This window comes from Monodelphis domestica, chromosome 3, assembly GCF_027887165.1.
Source record: "Monodelphis domestica isolate mMonDom1 chromosome 3, mMonDom1.pri, whole genome shotgun sequence".
Lineage (NCBI taxonomy): Eukaryota > Metazoa > Chordata > Mammalia > Didelphimorphia > Didelphidae > Monodelphis > Monodelphis domestica.
The window spans coordinates 503,412,714-503,418,904 of NC_077229.1; the positions used below are offsets into that span (position 1 = coordinate 503,412,714).

At 37.2% G+C, this 6,191-nt stretch overlaps 1 pseudogene; it reads left to right on the plus strand.

The window, feature by feature from the left end:
- Positions 1 to 4,658: 4,658 nt before the first annotated feature.
- LOC100018454 (actin-related protein 2-like) lies at positions 4,659 to 5,831 on the plus strand (annotated as a pseudogene).
- Positions 5,832 to 6,191: the final 360 nt, after the last annotated feature.

A 6,191-nucleotide genomic window follows, 5' to 3' on the forward strand; every position in this document is an offset into this window, starting at 1 on the left:
TGGAGAATGGCTTGATTTTTTGTACAATTGATTTAGCTCTTTGTAAATTTGAGTAATTAAACCTTTGTCAGAGGTTTTTATGAAGGTTGCTTCCCAATTTGTTGCTTTCCTTCTGATTTTAGTTACATTGGTTTTGTTTGGACAAAAACTTTTTAATTTGATGTATTCCAAATTATTTATTTTGCATTTTGTGACTCTTTCTAAGTCTTGCTTGGTTTTAAAATCTTTCCCTTCCCAAAGGTCTGACATGTATACTATTCTGTTTTCGCCTAATTTTCTTATAGTTTCCTTCTTTATGTTCAAGTCATTCACCCATTTTGAATTTATCTTGGTGTAGGGTGTGAGGTGTTGATCTAAACCTAATCTTTCCCACACTGTCCTCCAATTTTCCCAGCAGTTTTTATGAAATAGTAGATTTTTGTCCCAAAAGCTGGGATTTTGGGGTTTGTCATATACTGTCTTGCTGAGGTCACTTGCCCCCAGTCTATTCCACTGATCCTCCTTTCTGTCTCTTAGCCAGTACCAAATTGTTTTGATGACCGCTGCTTTATAATATAGTCTGAGATCTGGGACTGCAAGACCCCCTTCCTTTGTATTTTTTTCATTGTTTCCCTGGATATTCTTGATCGTTTGTTCTTCCAAATGAACTTTGTTATGTTTTTTTCTAAATCAGTAAAAAAAAAAATTTTGGAAGTTCAATGGGTATGGCACTAAATAGATAAATGAGTTTGGGTAGGATAGTCATTTTTATTATGTTGGCTCATCCTACCCATGAGCAGTTAATGTTCTTCCAATTGTTCAAGTCTAGTTTTAGTTGTGTGGAGAGTGTTTTGTAGTTGTGTTCATATAGTTCCTGTGTTTGTCTCGGCAGATAGATTCCTAAGTATTTTATTTTGTCTAAGGTGATTTTGAATGGGATTTCTCTTTCTAATTCTTGCCACTCAGCTGTGTTGGAAATATATAGAAATGCTGATGACTTATGCAGGTTTATTTTGCAACCTGCAACTTTGCTAAAGTTGTTGATTATTTCGACTAGCTTTTTGGTTGATTCCCTAGGATTCTTTAAGTAGACCATCATGTCATCCACAAAGAGTGATAGCTTGGTCTTCTCCTTGCCTATTTTGATGCCTTCAATTTCTTTTTCTTCCCTAATTGCTACTGCTAGTGTTTCTAGTACAATGTTAAATAATAGAGGTGATAATGGGCATCCTTGTTTCACTCCTGATCTTATTGGAAATGCATCTAGTTTATCCCCATTGCAGATGATGTTAGTTGATGGTTTTAGATATATACTTTTCATTATTTTTTAGGAACAACCCTTCAATTCCTATGTTTTCTAGTGTTTTTATTAGGAATGGGTGTTGTATTTTATCAAAGACTTTTTCTGTGGGGACCTTTTTAACACAAGTATGTTATAGAAAATAGACAGATACATATATCTCAGAAACATCGAGGTTTTGAAATTATGGCATTACAGTGTGGAAAGCTTGTTTCTTCACTGCCTTCTCACATCTATCCATCCCCTTCCTTATGAAAAAGAACCCAGATATATTTAATTCAACTCATGTTTATTAAGAACCCACTGTGTGCCAGAAACTATCCTAGACCCTGGGGATATAAAGTGTGATACAGGCTGGCACTAGAGAAAATGTGCCAGACTGAAGAGTATATGAAATTGATCACCTCGAAGGGGGAGGAGCCCCAGGAGTGAATTTCCTGAAGAGAGAAGACTCTGGCTAGAGAGCAGTGAGGGTCTCTCCATCTTGAGACATTGAAGAGAGAAGGTAGAATAATGCCCAAGACAGTACAAATTTGGGTTAGTTAGATCAGGGAGGATTAGTGTAGCCTGTGAAATACAGGAGAAGTGGTCCCTTGTGGAACCTGGGAGTTTATTTGGGTGTATTTAGAATCCCTTAGAATTATTAAACCTATATACAAATTTCAATCTCAAGCCTAGACTAAAATATCATTAACCTCTACAATCAACCACATAGGAATAGAATAATTGCCTTACTATCACACATTAAGAAAGAGACCAACATTCATTACATAAAAAAATCTCACTTGCACATGAGGATGGCACAAACATACTGTATAAAGTTTCACTCACATGCATCAAAATGTTCACTTTTACATGTACGCACATGTTAATCTTAAACACACACAAGATCCTGTAGTTCTGGATATCTGAGATCAGCTTTTGAGGTGAGACGACAGGCAAGTATGTTTCCTGTAAAGGAGAAGGCACCCTGGACCTGTGACAGACTTCAAGCAACACCAAAGGATGGAAGACACACAGACAAATGGAAAGAACTTTGAATTAAATTATGGGAAATGGACTTTGGGAAAATGGGTCATGTAAGATTAATCACCTATCATATTAACTTCACATATAGGGAAGTACATCCACATATTCATTGGAATAAATATGCATCCACCATGACATATCTAGAACATGAACAAATTTCACATTGACATTAAGGGCTGTGCCATAAATAAGGACAGCCCATAAATTGTATATATGTAAATAAATCTCTACTACCTGAATGTGTGTATGTATTATTTCATCATTACTGTGTAACAAAGAAAGTTCAAATCTAAGTGATTGTACACCTGGAAAAGGGTTTGCCATGACCAATCAAATTCAAAATCAAGGGATGTTAACTTATTACCATAATATACAACAGACATATTTGAAAATATGCATAGAGTTCAGAAAATAGCAACTGCCAAGGTGACTCAGTGTCCAAACAGCCAGCATGGTCCCAACAGTCTGAGAGCAGGGGAAGCTTCTGACCCACTGCTTGAGAAACAGCAGGTAGCTGGCCATGGTCATGATTCAAAACCACATACCAGGACACAGATTGAAACACATACAGTTAATGGGGAACAGTCAGGAAATGATTTAAACCAAAAAAAATTTAATTAGTCTAACAATACAGACAACAGCTGATGTAGGGGCAGTGCAAATCAATAACATGACAACTGGTTCATTAACAACTGATACACCTGAACCATATGTATAGATTAAAGAGGGGAAAAAAGAATATAAAGCTCTCGTCAATACTGGTGCTTCCAAATCTGTTCTAAAGTTATTCCCATGAGATACTACCATAGGGAACATGGTTTCAGTGGCAGGAGCTACTAGGGAAGTACAAGAGATCCCAGAGCTCAAAAGCATAATGGTTAAATTAGGTCCTCTCACTATTGATCATACATTCCTCCTAATTCCTGGATGTCTAGATAACCTTAGAATGTGATTTTTTAATGTAAAATTGGGGCAACCCTGCAGTGTGAACAGTCTGTGAACATATATTTACATCTACCCAAACAATCACTCAAATATTATTCTTTTTCATACCTTGAACAATTAGAGGAAAAATCAGAACAACTACATGCATTAACATCAATGTATGAATGCCTAATGACATTCCACAAGGAGTATTTGCAAAACATCAGAATGATGAGGATAGAATTAAATCAGCAACACCAGTAAAGATATAAGTCAGGGATGGTGTACCTCCTATGATACCTCAATATAAGCTTAGTAAGGAAGTTATTCAAGGCATAACTCCTAGTATCAACAGTTTACTGGAGCAAGATGTTTTAAGACCAACAGTGTCTGAATTTAATAGTCAAATATTAGTCATCAAGAAGACCAAACCAAATGCTGATGATACATTTTTCATGGAGATTTGTGGAGTATCTTAGGGCAATAAACAACTTTATAAAGAAGACTCATACTATTACACCTTCACCAAAAGGCATTATTACACAAATTCCACCCTACACCAGGTGATATGCTGTGATTGATCTGAGCAAAGCATATTTTATAAACCCATTGCACCCTGACTCCCAGAACATTTTTGCTTTATCAAGGGGAAAAATCAACATCTGTTGGACTAGTTTAGTTCAGGGCTATTTGGAAAGTGGATCTACTTTCTTCCAATTGTTTCAGAGGGACCTAGCAACTATCAAGTTCAAGCACAGCAAATTGGTGCACTAAGCTGACGATTTACTTCTAGCATCACCTGATCCAAAGACATGCTTAGAAGATTCAAAAAGGCTGCTGATTGAATTTTATAAGAGAGGACGTAAGGTCTCTAAGAAGAAGATTCAGTGGCTACTCCCAAAAGTTGAGTACTTGAGGTTTATCCTGCCCAGCATTAGGGATACCAAACTATGGCAAGGAGTTCCACTTGTATGTTCATGAAGCTCGAGGCATAGCTTAGGTGGTATTGGCACACTATTTGGGGTAGAATTTAAGATCTATAGCATTCTATAGTATGATCCTGGATAAGGTGGCACAGGGAATGTACATTGCTTGAGAAGTATTGAGGCAGACACCCTCATGGTAAAGAAAGCAAATGACTGTACTGTGATGTAAGCTAAATATATATTTTGCTCACCAAATTGAAAAACTCTTATGGTCACAGAATATGCAAGCATTTACATATTCCAGATTGTCTCAGTATGTATGAGATAATTTTGCTAGGGAATGATAATCTAATCATTCATAATGTGGGTTTTTTAATTAATAATCAATAAATATTATATTTTATAAAGTTTTATTAATAATAACTAAAACAAAAGAACTGCCTGACTTCAGCCCAGTAGCAGGTTCAAAAAGAGGTTGAGGGAAGGGTTACAGCGCTCACAATGGACAGCCAAGGCAGGAAGGTGGTGGTGTGTGACAATGGCACCGGGTTTGTCAAGTGTGAATATGCAGGTTCTAATTTTCCAGAACACATCTTTCCAGCTTTGTTTGGAAGACCTATTATCAGATCAACCATCAAAGTGGGAAACATTGAAATCAAGGATCTAATGGTTGGTGATGAGGCAAGTGAATTGCGATCAATGTTAGAAGTTAACTATCCTATCATAGTTCGAAACTGGGATGATATGAAATATCTATGGATACCTTTGGACCAGAAAAATTTAACATAGATACTAGAAATTGTAAAATCTTGCTCACGGAACCTCCTATGAACCCAACAAAAAACAGGGAGAAGATTGTGGAGGTCATGTCTGAGACTTACCAGTTATCTGGTTTGTATGTAGCCATCAAGGCTGTTCTTGCTTTGTATGCTCAAGGTTTATTGACTGGTGGTGTTGTGGACTCTGGTGATGGTGTAACTCATATTTGTCCAGTATATGAAGGTTTTTCTCTTCCTCATCTTACCAGAAGACTAGATATTGCTGGGAGAGATACTACCAGTTACCTTATCAAGCTGGTTCTGCTTCAAAGATATGCCTTCAACCATTCTGCTGATTTTGAAACTGTTTGCATGATTAAAGAAAAACTCTGTCATGTGGGGTACAATATTGAGCAGGAGCAGAAACTGGCCACAGAAACCACAGTTTTAGTTGAATCTTATACACTCCCAGTTGGCCAAATTATCAAAGTTGGTGGAGAGAGATTTGAAGCACCTGAAGCTTTATTTCAGCCTCTTTTGATCAACATGGAAGGAGTGGGTATTGCTGAACTGCTCTTTAACACAATCAAGGCTGCTGATATTGACACCAGATCTGAATTTTATAAGCACATTGTGCTTTCTGGAGGATCCACCATGTACCCGGGGCTGCCATCTCATTTGGAACACAAACTTAAGCAACTGTACCTAGAATGAGTCTTAAAGGGAGACTTGGAAAAACTTTTGAAATTTAAGATACATATTGAGGACCCGCCTCGATGAAAGCACACGGTGTTTCTGGGTGGTGTGGTTCTGGCAGACATCATGAAAGACAAAGACAACTTTTGGAGGACCAGACAAGAATACCAGGAAAAGGGTGTTCCTGTGCTGGAGAAACTTGGAATGATTGTTCGATAAACTCAAAGCCTGTTCCCATCACATCTTTAAAGATTTCTTTTTATTGCCAATCTTTGAACTCATTCAGCTACATGACATGGAAAAGGCCTCTTTGAGCCTTTTGACTCAAAAGGTCCAGTTTTGTTCTGATTTCTCTGGGAAGCTTTGTTAAAACATTGGTAAATGTGGCTAAATTTGACTATTTAATTCAACACTTCCCTACAAACAAAACTGACTGCTAAGGGGACTATCTGCTGCATTGTTCTTTCTCTTTAAGCATCTGGATAATTCCTGTAGGCTTTTTATTTTCAGTTTACTGCTATAATGTTGCTAGCTTTTGTCTTTAGCACACCAGGTGGTTTGCCTTTCTTAGCATAAGAA